Source organism: Oratosquilla oratoria, chromosome 41 (genome assembly GCF_046742065.1).
Source record: "Oratosquilla oratoria isolate Oo_2021 chromosome 41, ASM4674206v1, whole genome shotgun sequence".
In the NCBI taxonomy this organism is placed as follows: Eukaryota; Metazoa; Arthropoda; class Malacostraca; order Stomatopoda; family Squillidae; genus Oratosquilla; species Oratosquilla oratoria.
In genome coordinates, this window is record NC_134817.1 from 1,445,001 (window position 1) to 1,460,000 (window position 15,000).

At 41.4% G+C, this 15,000-nt stretch overlaps 1 protein-coding gene across 1 annotated transcript in view; it reads left to right on the plus strand.

The window, feature by feature from the left end:
• The first annotated feature begins 6,437 nt into the window (after nt 1-6,437).
• The window catches only part of LOC143020877 (UNC93-like protein), a 71,957-nt gene continuing 63,394 nt past the window's right edge, over nt 6,438-15,000 (plus strand). Inside the window, exon 1 of the mRNA XM_076177745.1 lies at nt 6,438-6,522. The gene's annotated coding sequence lies outside the window, so the exon portion shown is untranslated. The remainder of the gene's footprint in view (nt 6,523-15,000) is intronic.

A 15,000-nucleotide genomic window follows, 5' to 3' on the forward strand; every position in this document is an offset into this window, starting at 1 on the left:
AATATTTCGGCGGCGACGGATATTCGGCTTTTACTATATACGCTGCCACGAGCAACATCTCACAATCACCCCTTACACCACCAAGCCATTCCAACTCCACGCCCCACAAGCATACATATTTTTCCTCGCCTCGCCATTCGCGAGAGATAGAGACGACCCCTCGAGAGGAAGACATATACACTCCCCATAGGGTCAACACTCTCCATTGGGCCGGGGGACACAGAAACACGTGGAAACGGAACCGCGGGCGTTGTACCCAAAACAGATGGCATCCCTACTGTACCCACCGTCGGAAACTGGATCACTCTACCGAGACATGTTACTTTCCTCCCCGCGGCCAGCCAAGCACGCCTTGCCATGCCTGCAGCTACGCAGATCATGCGAGAGAAGGAGGCCAGTCTGGCTTTTCTAACAGTGGCAGCCAGTCAAAAAACTTCTCGCGCGGAGGAAAGCCCGCCGAGAGGCGACTGCCGAGCCTAGAAACCATGTGGAAATTGTCCACGTAAAAATTTCCAGCGCTCATAGTGCTGTGGGCAGGTTGGCCATGGTGGCAGCTTAATTGTTTGGGTCAAACGCCACCCAGTCAGTTTGTGCTCTCCTCGACACAGGGGCAGCGGAATCCCTAGTTCATAAGAGTATCCTACCAGTTGACACGGAGGGTTTACAGGTGGGCACCACCAGAATCATAGTAGCAGATGGTTCGGAGATGCCTAACCTTGGTAAATTTACTGTGAGGTTTGGTATAGCGGGTTTCCAGTTTACACACACATTCTTTGTCATCCCTGCATAGGGCCTTCCCGCTAGGATGATATTAGGGATTGATTTTCTCACTGCATGCAGGGTAAGTTTAACATTCAAATTTGATGGCAAGGATATTCCAGTAATCCTTGCAGGGATGAGTGCTTCAGCAATTAAAGGAGTCAAAGAGGAGAGCAGATGTGAAATGGGGTAAGAGTATGACAGAAAGTTTTGAAAGTAATAAAAATATTTTTTGGAAAGAAATTAAGAGAGAAAGAAGGGGCGAATCAAGTAGAGAAGAAAAGGTAAAAGGTGCAGATGGAGAGATGATAATGGAAGAGACGGCAATAAGAGGAAGATGGGCAGAGTATTTTAGGGAGTTGCTAGATGTGAAAGAGGATAGGAAGGGAAAGGTAGTTGCAGTGGGTAGCGCTAAGGTAATTATAGTGATGAGTGAGTAAAATGGAGGAGAAATAAGGAAAGATGAGGTGAAGGCAATTGTTAAGATGATGAAAAAAGGTGAAACACCTGGGTTGGATGGATGGCATGTAGAATGTCTAAAAAATGAGTTACAGTGATGGTGGACTGGCCGGTGAGGTTATTTAATGTTTAAGAGAGGTGTAGAGTGCCAGAGGACTGGAACAGTGCCTGTATAGTTTCACTTTACAAGGGAAAAAAGGACAAGTGTGAGGGTAGTAGTTTCAGAGGAATCAGTTTGTTGAGTGTAGTTGGGGAGACTTATGGGAGGGTCTTGATTGAGAGGATTAGGAGAGGAACAGAGGGAATAATTGGTGAGAAACAGTGTGGGTTTAGGGCAGGTAGGGGTTGCGTGGATCAGATTTTTGTGGTAAGACAGATATGTGAGAAAGCTTTAGGAAAAGGTAAGGATGTATCTTGAGCCTTATGGATTTGGAAAAGGCTTATGACAGGGTAGACAGGAAGGCACTGTGGGAGGTATTGCAGTTATATGGGATAGGAGGAAAGCTGTTAAGAGCAGTCAAGAGTTTTTACGAGAGTAGTAGAGCTTGTGTTAGGATTAGAAATGGAGAGAGTGAGTGGTTTGAGGTAAAGGTGGGACTTCACCAGGTATGTGTTATGTCACCTTGGTTGTTCAATTTATACATGAATGGGGTGGTGCGAGAGGTAAATGCAAGGGTAATGGGTCAGGGATTGGAGATGGTTAAAGGAAACGGAGAAAAGTAGGGGGATAAGCTAGCTGTTGTTTGCTGACGACACTGCGCTTGTAACATGATCAGAGGAGGGATTGAGGAAGTTAGTGACAGAGTTTGGGAAGGTTTGCGAAAGAAGAAAGTTGAAGATTAATGCGGGTAAAAGTAAGGTGATAAGATGTATAAGGGGAGAAAGGGGCAGCAGACTGGGAGTATTAAGGGAAAGAGACTGGAGGAAGTGGATATTTTTAGATACTTGGGTGCGAATGTGGCGGGAAAGGAAGGAATGGAGGTGGAGGTAGAATGTCGATTGAGAGAAGCAATTAAATATATGTTGAGACACTGTGACAGGTTTGAGGAAGGTGGAAGAGAAAGACACAGGTCTAGGGCCGAGTTTATTCCTGACCGGTCTCTACCCATCGCGGTGTCCACTCAGGTAACACACTTACTCCATCGCTCATCATTCGTTCGGGCTAAACTACCTGCCCAATTCCATTTCCTCTCTTTTACCACTTCCACAATATCTTTCACTCCAATCCGCTTTCTCACCCAATTTGCTCTTTTTCTGTCTCTTAGCGTTATTCCCACCATTTGTCTCTCCATTTTCCTCTGTGCACTCCTTAGCTTTGCTTCCATCACCTTCATCAGCTTCCAAGTTTTACATCCGTATATAATGGCTTGCATTATACACTGATTGTAAACTTTGCGTTTCGAACATAGAGGTAGAGAACCTTTCATGATATTCTTATATATATCAAAATTTTTCCAGCAATTGTAATATGCCTTTTTATATAATTATCGTGATCTTTAGTCACCCTCACTATCTGGTCTAGATAATTATATTCTTCAACTTCTTCAAGATTCTCACCTTTAATTATAATCTCTTTACTTTGAAATTTCGTGTTGAACATTATTTTGGTTTTACTCATATTCATCTTGAAATCTTTGAGACCCCTTGTTCAGATCTCTCAGCATTCTTGCATGTCTTTTTATCTTTTTTTTTCTGAAATAAGAATACTGTCATCCGTAAATCTTAGCTGATTAGAATATTCGCCATTAATCTCCAAACCTTTTTCTTTCCAACTCAACCTTTTAAAAAATTATTCTAAAGAAGCTATAAACGATTTGGGTGAAATTGTATCGCCTTGCCGTACTCCTTTCTCGATCTTTATCTTTTCTCGTGTCTTTATGTAGTCGAATTACAGCGGTACCTTACGCATATGGTTTTTTTTCTAGAATCCTTACGATGTGCTCGTTTGCACTTTGCTTGCGTAGCGAGTTTAGTATTGCTGTGTGTCCCACTGAGTCAAAGGCCCTCTCGTAATCTACACAAGGTAAACATATTGTATTCTGTCGTTTTCTCGATTAGTTGATTCATCGCCTTTAAATGGTCTAGAGTCGAATGTCTGCTTCTAAAGCCTGCATGTTCTTTTGGTTGGTTTCCATCTTAAAACTTAATTAGTCTATTTGTAAAGATATTGGAGAATCCTTTATATACATTTGATAACAAGCTAATCGGTCGGTATTTACTAAGGTCTTTCTGGTCTCCCTTTCTATGGAATAAAATCACAATGGCAATGGACCATAATTCAGGAACGTTTTTCTTTTTCGTAAATTCTGGTTGTACAACTGAGCTAATTTATAATGAACTTCTTTCCCTGCGTCTATTCAGAAGATCTATCAATATATAATTTTCCCCAGGTGCTTTTCCTCACTTTATACTTTTTAGAACAAACGCTACTTCTTCCTTTGTAACTTCTGGTACAATACTAACGTCTACAGATGAATTTACTGACTCAACTACGGTCTTTGATGGGGAAAGCTCTCGGTAAATTTCTTCTATTCTTTTTACCATTCAGTCTTTACATTTAATGATATCTCCATTTCTATTTTTCAAAGATATCATTTGTCGCCTACCTAAAGCTTGTGTGTGCTCGACTTCTTTGATACTTTTACCTTTCCGAATAGTTTCCTCTATTTCATCTATGTATCTCTCACTTTTCTCTCTTATGTTAATAAGGCTGTTTAGTTCTACTCCCTCATTTCGTCACATCTTCTTTGAATCTGCATAGTACTTCTTCTTTTAGGCTGTTTGTAGCTTTGGAGTATTTGTTTTCTCTAATATTATTTTTACGTCCTACTTTGCCGATTCCGTAATGATATTCACAGAATTCAAATTCATACCGTCGACGGTGGCTTCGTTATTTCTTAGAGCCTCGAGTCTGTTTCTAAATTATAACTGATATTCCTTGTTGTTATCTATAACTTTCACAAGATACATATTTCTTATTAAAAATAATTCATTTCTCTCGGCTATGAAATTGAATTGGGATGTGCAACTTACAATTCTATGGTCACATCCTATATTTATTTATGACTGTAACATTGCTAACACTCTTGATCTTATCTCCTTATATGAAGTCTATTTCGTTCTTTGTTGTTCTATTTGGACTTCTTCAGGTCCATTTGCGACCCACACACTTTTAAAAGTAAGTGTTCATTATTCTCATAATGTAGTTCTCTGCAAAATTGGCCAACATCTCGCCTCTGTCATATCTTTCACTTATTCCAAACTTCCCAATGAACAACTCATCTCTCATTTTCTTCCCCATTTTAGCATTAAACTCACCAATTACCAACGTGTATTTGTTTTTATTTTTTCTTGATCCATTACCCCAATTAAATCATCACACAAGGCTTCATTTGCATTGTCTGAACCTTGTGAAATTAATGCATATGCCTGAATTATTTCTAGAGTGTGGAACTAGGAAGATGTGAGGGAATAAAAGAAGGGTAGTGAGTGATGAGATGATGAAGTAAAGAAAGTAGTAGAAGAGAAGAAGCGAGCATTGGTCGCAAAGAAGGATGAGAGAAACATATGAAAGGTACAAATAAAAAAGAAGAGAAGCAAAACAAAAGATAATGGAGGCAGAAAAGGAGAGCAGACGTAAAATGGGGAGGAGGATGACAGATTTTTTTTAAAGTAATAAAAAAACGTTTTGGAAGGATGTTAAGAGAGGAAGAGGAGGTGACTCAAGTAGAGAGAAAAAAAGGTAAAAGGCGCAAATGGACAGATGCTAACGGAAGAGGGGAGGGCAAGGAGATGATGGGCAGACTTTTGTAGAGTTTTGTTGAATGTGGAGTTGGATAGGAAGGGATTGGTGGTAGCAGAAGGTGCTAAGTAAATGACGGTATTGGCAGAAGAAAACGGAGGAGAAATTAAAAAAGATGAGGTACAAGTAGTTTTAAAAATGATGAGAGCAGGTAATGCACCTGGGTTAGATGGGTGTCATGCAGAATGTTTAAAGAAGGGAGGTACACTAATAGTGCACTGGCTAGTGAGGATGTTTAATGTGTGTCTAAGAGAGGTTAGAGTCCCGGGGGATTAGAGGTCTGCCTGTATAGTTCCGCTTTACAAAGGAAAATGAAAAATGTGAATGTAGTAGTTTTAGAGGGATTCACTTGTTGACTGTAGTTGGGAGGGCTTATGGGAGGGTTTAAACTGAGTGGATTAGGAGAGGAACAGAGAGAGTAATTGGTGAGGAACAGTGTGGGTTTAGGAAAGGGTTGCATGGATCAGATTCTTATGGTAAGACAGACATATGAGAAAGCTTTAGCAAAAGGCAAGGATATTTTTTTGGGCCTATGTGGACTTAGAAAGATTTATGACAGGGTAAACAGGAAGGTACTGTGGGAGGTATTGCAGATATATGGGATTAGGGGGAAAGCTGTTAAGGGCAGTTCTTACGAGAGTAGTAGGGTATTTGTTATAATTGGAATTGGACTTAGAGTGATCTTCACTCTAAAACAATTCTTAATAAACTGGATAGCCGTTGACGTTCTGCTTATGACAAATTAGAAGGTAAGAGACAGGACCCACACATATATAGATACACGCATACATATGAACACACACACAGACATATGCACACACACACATACACAAAGAAACACACACATAAAATACATACACACACATACATACACACACAAAGAAACACACGCGCGCGCGCACACGCGCACACACGCACGTACACACACACACACTCACTACACAAACATACATAAACCTACACACTCACATACACACAAACACACAAGCACTCACACCCACGCACACACACACACACACACACACACACACACACACACACACACACACACACACACACACACACACACACACACACAAATGCACTAACAAAACACACACACACACACACACACACACACACACACACACACACACTGACACACACACGGACACCACACATATACACACAAACACACACACATATTCATTACCCACAAGATTGTTTTACAAAGAAAACCGAAGCAACCGTTGATTACACATATTTTTGTGCACATGTGGCCACATTTTCATATGGTGTCAATACTTATTAATTATAGAAAAATAGGAATCCACCCTACCACCCATCAGCTTATGCGAGTTTTCCGTCATCGATAACTCTCTCACTCCCACCCTCCCCCTCCTGCTTCCGCGGGAGGAGGCTTTAACACTATGGGGTAGAGAGTGCAGAGCCCAGTGTTTACCTGAGAGCCGGAACGTGCGGAACAGTGTCAGTCTCCTTCTTCCTCAGCATCAGTACAAAAGGTAGTCGTTTATAGCCGTATAGTGATTTATCCGCAACAGTATTACCAAACCATCTACAGTATGTGGTACCTTGATGTTGATGTATCAGGGATTGCTTTAGTGGAATTTGGTGAAGTTATAAAAAAAAAAATCGTAAACTGTATAGGTAGTGTAGTTTGAATTAGTTCGTCATTTATGCAACGATGCCATGAATGTGGTCCAGCATACGTTGAAGAGTGATATTGTTACGTCAACTTTCAAGGTGGACATGTTGGCAAGACGTCTCTTGCTCAAGTGACATCAATGTTGTCGTCACGAACGTACAAGTCGTTGCTAAATCGTGACCAAATGACGCATGTTTTTGACCCGTAGGAAGAAAACCTGGAGGACAAAATTGCTGCGCCGTCAGGTATATGTGTGTTTTGCATGAAATGTTCTTACAAGCACACTCGATAAAACTAGTACATCATAACAGTCGATGGCAGTAGTGAAATAAAACAGATAACTTACCAGATGACAACATCTTTGGCAAAATAGTTCTCTTCATGTGACAGCCATGTTGGCAACATAAAACTCTATTAAACCTAAAGAACTTCATTCACTCTTAGATTCTCTTGTGCAGCCATGAAACCCGATCCTGCTACTCTTCCACCTTCGCCAGGAAAAGTGGAGGAGAACGGGCCAAGGTGGAGGTAGGAGGACCGGTATATGTGCAGCAGTTGCTGTCGGAGTCGACCCCGGTTCGTACCCGTGTGGGTTCGAGACGTCGTCGTGATGTTTGTAATCAAACGATTGAGATTTTGATGCGGCAGGTTCGAGATGGTTTTTGCGCCTTTGCTGTGGGAGGATATTTCCTCAGCTGAATTAAATCGCCCAGCGGCTGCTAAAATGAATATAGTATTAGTGAAAACACTGAAAGGATCAATCCACTGTTGGTGTCGTCATATTGTATTGTACCTTCATTCTGACTGTCTCTCGCATACAGACTATCCAATTCCGCTGGAACACTCCCACCATCATTCTTTCGACTTTTTTTTTTCTCTCTCTCTATTATCCCATCCTCCTTGACCCTTACAAACCAACGTCGAACCTTACATCTCGATTTTTTTTTTTTTTTTTTTTTTTTTTTTATACCAGCTGCCACCAGGGGGCGAATTTACCAAGAGCTGAGGAAGGCCTCCCCAGTGAAAGGTGGAAACTGCGCCTGAGAACAGCGGGTTTTCTTTGCTACTCCTCTGTGAGCGGGAAGGAAATGGAAGAGTTCCCTCAAAGCTCCTACTACGTCTCAGTTGTTGTACCTTGCAGAAGGAGAGAGGGGTGACGAAGGAGGGGGCAAGGGGTGAAAGAGCCTTCTACTCTTTTATGACTTTACGCAATACTGTACTTTTTCATAACATTGCTACCTCTGTGGCCACGAATTGTTGCAAAGATTAATCTCGTTCTCACACAGATCCCTTTAAACACTGGAATCTCCTGCTCCATTGCTCACTAGTACAAGGGAAAGTGCCCGTTCTGCAGTCCAACTCTGTCATTTCGCCCCGTTTTCCATCACCCCCTCCTACTCCCCATTTCCCTCCTCCTTCATCTTCTCCCTCTCCTCCTCTTCCTCTGCCTCATCCTTCTTATATGGTCCAGAAACCCTAAAATACATTTAATTTTTTTTTGGGGGGGGAGGGGCAATTGCAGACAATTGAGTGTCTTTGTCTATAGAGTGCACAGAAATGGATGAAATAGCGAAGTAGCAGCCAGGGAGGAGTCTCCGGAAGCACGGGGCGGGAAGGATAATAACGCGTCTCCTGTTACCCTTGCAGCACTCGACATCCTAAAGTTCGTTGGTATCAAGCTCTGGTGCAACCCTGCTCAACGGTACGATCTGCTCGATAACCTTTGATTGCTGTGTAGGACAACGGGATAACGGTTGGCAATGTGCGTGTTGGGAGTGGTGGGGGGAAGGCTGGAAGGGGAGGGACGCCTACCTGCATTTCTCCCCCCCCCCCTCTCCCTCTCCTCTCCCCACCACCTCTCAACACCCTCCCCCCACCACCACCACCGGCAATTTCTTCTCATCCTGTCACGATTCAGATTTCTCATGTGTCTGTACTTCGCTCAAACGAAGTCCGGGGGGGCAGTGTACTGTTTTCGGTCTGTTGTTTTACGTCGTTGATTTGATTTTTTTTTCTCAGTATTTCATATTCCTTCCCTTCTCTGATCTATGTTTGTGCTATATATTTATTTATCCCTGTCACTCTAAGCCCGTCGCTTGATAATTATCTTTGTAATATTTAAACTCGTTTCGGTATGTTGTCTACCCTTCTCTCTTTCTTTACAATCATTTTCGTTCTTTTTATTTTCATCTTATTTCTTTGGCCAAATAACTTCAAGTGTCGGGTGTTCTAAGGTTGGCGCTGTCCACTTCATGGAGAGCTAGTATAGCACAATTTTCCTTTCTTAATAGATAAGTAAATGAATGAATAATTAAAGCAATAAATGGCGTCATGGGAGTGTCTTGCAACGCGATGTCCCCAAAGAGCCAAAGTCCAGAGTCGCCAGGCGAGCTAAGGTCGCCCGGTTCAAGACGTTGGACACCGACAGCCGCAAGGCCAAAGTATGATTCTGAGTTTCCTTTCCACCGCGATAGGGTGTCTACCTGGTCACTTGTCCTTAGTAGTAAGCTTTTTCCACGGGTTAACCTTACCGACAACCTTTCACTTTCCTCTTACCCTTGACTACATAAGAAAACATTATCATTTCTGCCCACATCGTTTCTACTGACTAGTTCATTCTCAAGGTCATTTTGTCAGAGAAAGGTTGAAATAAGCGAAGAGGAAAAGTAAAAAAGAAAACGGGGAGATGACGTCATCACACAGACCGCACGAACCAGGAAATTGTTGTAATATTTCTATTTCACTTCCCCCAGTTTATACCAATTGCCCATCCCATTGCCATTGGGTTGCTTGTACGCAAGCGGGCATTCTTCCCGCTCATGGGAACACAAAAACTTTAATGACATGGCCGGCGGCTACAAACTTACCACGGCCAGGCAGATGAGACAAGACAGACATCCGTTACACATACGAGATGGAGGGTAAATCTTGGCTGCCGGTTTAATATTACTGTAAAGGTTATTACTTCTCTGGAACTTAAGATAAAAAGAAAACAAAAATCTACACGACAATGGACAGCGAAGCCCCTGCATTATTGCAAGTGCTCGTGGTGCAATCGGAATCTTAGCTTGAGTTAACTTAGATTTGGTTAGGTAGCGCTTTTAAAGTTGTCAGAACGCTTTCGTTAGGGTGTTATTATAGAACAGTTTCGTACCCCCCAGCACACACACACACACACATGTGCACTCACACAAATTGGACGAAACAGTGTGTACAAACACCATACAATAATTTAAGAACAAACTAGATGTTGCGAGATACAGACGGGTCACTACGAGCATAGCTCCGCTTCCCGTATAATACAGCTAGGTAAATATACACAAGCACACACACACTGGAACAAAGAAGAGAGAGAGGCGCCCTACTGACCATCTATAGAATCATGAAGGGCACAGAAATACTCGATAGAGAGGACTTGTTAAACTGGGACAAGAGAAACACAGGAGGACATGGAAAAGAAAAGAAAAATATATAGTTATAGAAGAGATCGGAAGAACAGTTTTCCACATAGAGTGGTGGGCATTTGGAACAAACTGGACGAAAAATTAGTGTGTGCAAAAAACATTCACGAATCTTAGAGTAAACTAGACACTGCGAGATTGTAGTTGTTACTTAAATCGTCCTTGTTAGAAGCGGTCAGCCTGAAACGAGTCGTAGGGACAAGGTATGGGAAGTTTTTCATAGTGGGGAGTCAGAACACACCATTTAGTTTGCCGTGGTATGGTTCCCTTGGGCACATTTGGAATGAGTGTTTCCACACTCTGCGCCGACGGCAGGTATGTTCTTATCGGAAGGCACCCGTAAGATCGAAATGATCACCGCGGTTTATTTACCCTTATGCACCATTGGGATGAACACTGATGGGTTCGGTGCAAACAGCTTGGTACTCTTCCTTAAAGAAGCTAGGATATTTATAGTCAATCCCATGACTGATCTGTTTATTGGAAATGGCGATGACGGTATTTACAATAATGGTGGCGAAATTCTGGATTCTTGGTCTTTAGTATACAATTATTCAAAATATATTTACAATGCATAAATATCCTTTTTATAGGATGCAGAGGGATATGTTTTATTTTATTTACACAATGAATTAAGTTGGTATAATGAATATTGTTATTTATATTAATTAAAATTAGTCGAAATCATGTTGGAAGGGGTGACTATAGTTTATTCCGTACTCTGCGATCACGGGTCCTGAAGGGGTAATTACACGTGTTGGCTACAGAACACTAAAAGATACAAAGGTCGGGACACCACGAGCGTAGCTCCCCTTCCCGTAAAATACAACTAGGTAGATCAATCAATCAAATCGGCCATCCTGAGTCCACTGCTGAACAAAGGCCTCCTTCATAGCATTCCATGAATCACACGACCGTGCCATCCTCTGCCATGTCACTCCTGCAAACTTCTCAATCTCGTCTCTCCACCTTCTGTCTGGTCTCCCTCTTCCCCGCTTCCTATCTCGCGGCGTCCACTCGGTAACACTTGCTCCATCGCTCATCAGTCGTTCGCACTAACTTACCTGCCCAATTCCACTTCCTCTCTTTTACTGCCTCCATAATATCTTTCACTCTAGTCTGCTCTCTCACCCAACTTGCTCTCTTTCGGTCTCTCAGCGTTATTCCCATCAGTGATCTCTCCATTCTCCTCTGCACAGTCCATTGTTTTACTTCCATCGCCTTCGTTAGTTTCCAAGTCTCACACCCGTAGATTATTGCTGACAGAATGCACTGATTGTAAACTTTACGTTTCAAACATAAAGGTAGAGCCTCTCAGGGTTTTATTATACTTCCCAAACACTTACCAACCAATTGAAATCCGTCTTTTTATTTCATTATCATGATCTTTCGTCACTTTCACCATCTGCCCTAAATAATTATACTCCTCAACTTCTTCAAGACTCTCACCATCAATTACAATCTCTTTACTTTGAGCTTTCGTTTTGAACATTACTTTGATTTTACTTTTATTCAATTCTAAACCTACTTTGACACTTTCCTTGTTTAGATCATACACTGATCAGTCCTCTGTCGAAGTCTGTGGGTGCCTGAACAAAGGTCTCTTCGTTAGACCGCGACGCGGACACATAAATTCGCCTCACGTCCCTCTGTCACAGACCAACGATCACGTCTTCACTCTTCAACGAACAAAAATTTTAATGAATACTCTTGTTCATCGACATCTTTCCGGTGAGAGCTTGCTCAGTTCCATTTTTATCTCGTTATTATTAGGTTTTTAAATTCTTAAGTGCGTAGGACAACTCTTAGTTGAGTCGCCAAGCACCCTCAGGTCACGTTATGAATGGTCTGTCCACTTCTTTCATTTACAAAATTCAATTTAAACGATAATTTTTAAGTGTTCAATTAAGAGGCAATGGGTATTCACTCGGAATGTAAATGAAAATGTGATAGTGAGAATATATATATATATATATATATATATATATATATATATATATAAGACGATGATGATTATTGCGAACGGTTCCACTGTGGTGACGTAGCAGCAAATCGCCTGCAAACTGTAGCTCCTCACGTCACCACCAAACATGGAAAGCGTCGCGCTCACGATTAGCGAACTCGAGCAGGATTGACGCGCTAATTTGGCTTTGGTCTCCTGTCTCCTATTTTCCGTCTGAAATTGCACCCGACTAGCTTATTCAGCCTATGGATGACCCATGTCCTAAATTGACTAACCCAGGTCATTACAGAGATACGAGTCCTTGGCCACGTTGCAGGATCTGCGATTAGATTAATAACGAATCCCCGACGGTTCCAAACGCGGATGGGTATCCTTGGTCTGTTGGGCAAACCGAACTTCCGGGGCAAGAAAGTGACAGGTAGTGAATTCCACTTAAGTGTGACCATTAAAGGAACAGTTGTACGGCTGAAGCGAATCTCGGAACGACGAGGTACAAACAAATCCTCTTCAACCGTCAAAGGTGGGATAGGTCGAATCCCATTGTGTTGATCTTTACAAAGGATTACAAAGGAGGAGTATGCCGACAGAAGACCTTATGGTCCATAACTAAGTCGGATACGAGAATTTTTTTTAATAATGATAAATAAATAGATAAATAAAAATTATGATAATAAATGATAGTAAATAAAATAAATGCATAGGTACAGTTCAATAATAAACAAACAGGTAAATAGTAAATAATAATAGATTGACAGATAAATAATAATACATGAAAATCAAGCAAATGATAATAAACAAACAGACAAATAATAACAATCAAATAGAAAAATAATATAAAACAAATGACAGGGATTGCATCATCTTGCATATCTTCGACATGGATTTCGCCAGGTCAGACATCAGAACAGAAATATTGATTTTACCGGTAATTGTGTTTTTAGGTTTTCTTAATTGTGTTTTGGCATAGAATAAAACTTCCTTATCCCAACCACTATACTATTAGATTCTTTTTCTTTGGAATTTAGACAACTGGGACTTTCATTTGACTTTCGAACAAGACTGAAACAACTAGTCAAACATCTCTTCAAAGATAATTTCTTCACCTCTGGAGAAAAAAAATGAGGTGTCAAGGCATTCGTGAAACACAAAATATTACCCATATCACATTAAAAAAGAAATAATAATACTTTTAAAATCCATGGTTGTTTTCCATACATATATCATCTAGTAGAAGGCTGCACACACACTCGCCTCTTCCGTTAACTCATGGTCTTATGCACTACTGTTTTGGTTGTTCCTTTTTCATCTTCAGTAAAGTCTAGGGTATCATGAGGTATTGCTGCAATAGCAAAAAGCATACTCCATTTGCTCCTGTTCACATTAGCAGTTAAATTATAATGTAAATCAATAGAGGCATTCACACGTAACTACGCAGTGTTGTCCTCGCTGTCTTCAAAGAGGAAAATTGTGTAAGTCGTCTTGATGGCTACTGGATTCAACCGCTCATGGCCGGTGTCACGTGACCGCTCATGTGACTGCACGCATGTACAAACGTACAAACATACATGCATATGTTCGTTGTGAGGCTACGTGAATGTGTGTATATATACAGAGTACATTGTTTAATGATGGAAGCACACATACTTATGTAATGAATATATACTTATACACACATATACACGAGCGTGCAAGCACACACACACACACACACACACACACACACACACACACACACACACACACACACACACACACACACACACACACACATGCACGTACGCACACATTAACACACTATACGTGCAGATACAAACATTTGCACACACGCACGCACACTCTGATACCTGTAGCAAGCACCGGAAATAAAAATCCATGATGTTATCGCATCAAGCACCGAGGGCAACGGCCTCTCTCATGCATTGCTTGCTTGCTTGCTTGCTGTGGCACTTGACGCGAGGCAGAGGAGTGTGGTGTGTCAGGAAATCTCTAATGATGAATGCACTGATCCCAATGGGGGCAGGGGGAGGCAACATCGTCTTGATATTTTTCTTGATTTTTTATTCTTATTCTCATTTTTATTCATATTCTTGTTCTTATTCTTATTTTTATTCTTATTCTTACTCTTATTCTTTTTTCCAGATTAGTTTATACAACTGTGAGAGAACCATTTAATGTTTCATTAATCAGTGCTTTATACTCTTCTCGTCTTTGAAAGTGTCTAAGTATACACAAGTGTGTGTGTGTGTGTGTGTGTGTGTGCGCGCGCGCGTGTTCCTTGACTGCTCACGCTAGGAGGCTCTTAGGTGTAGATGAAAGTATCGACGCGGCTTCGACCTGCGTGCTAAGACAATAATATGCAGCCGGTCGTAAGTCAGAGAGTGGCGTAATATGAATGACGCTCTGATTTCATTAATAAATTGCAAATCGCTGCTGTGAAAGTCCCACTTCACTTGAGTATCTGAATGAGTATTATGAGATGAACTGGGCAGTGTACAAATGATCGCTTAACGATGTTGATTAATTCTGCTTCATGACTATACGTGACATGATGCTAGAATTTCACCATTCGACAAGACCGTTTTCTTTAACTGATCAGTATAACAGTCGTTGGAGCTGTATCAAGAGCTTTGAGCTTGATCAAACATTGACGAAAATACCAATGAACAAAACGTTGTTCATTTGATAAATGCTCTTCCCACAAGTGGCGGATAATTAAATCTGTCAAAATAGTCAACAGTTGCCATCTTTAGGCATGCCGCAATCCACTCCAAAGTTGCTAAGCTCCAGAGAATAATCATCCGTCGATTAAATTAATTAGTGGAGAATTTCCATCTTGGCATTATTCCCCCAAACACCCGTCCCTCACCCGCATCGGCCAAATCATCTGTCTCAACATTTTCTTCTTTTATTT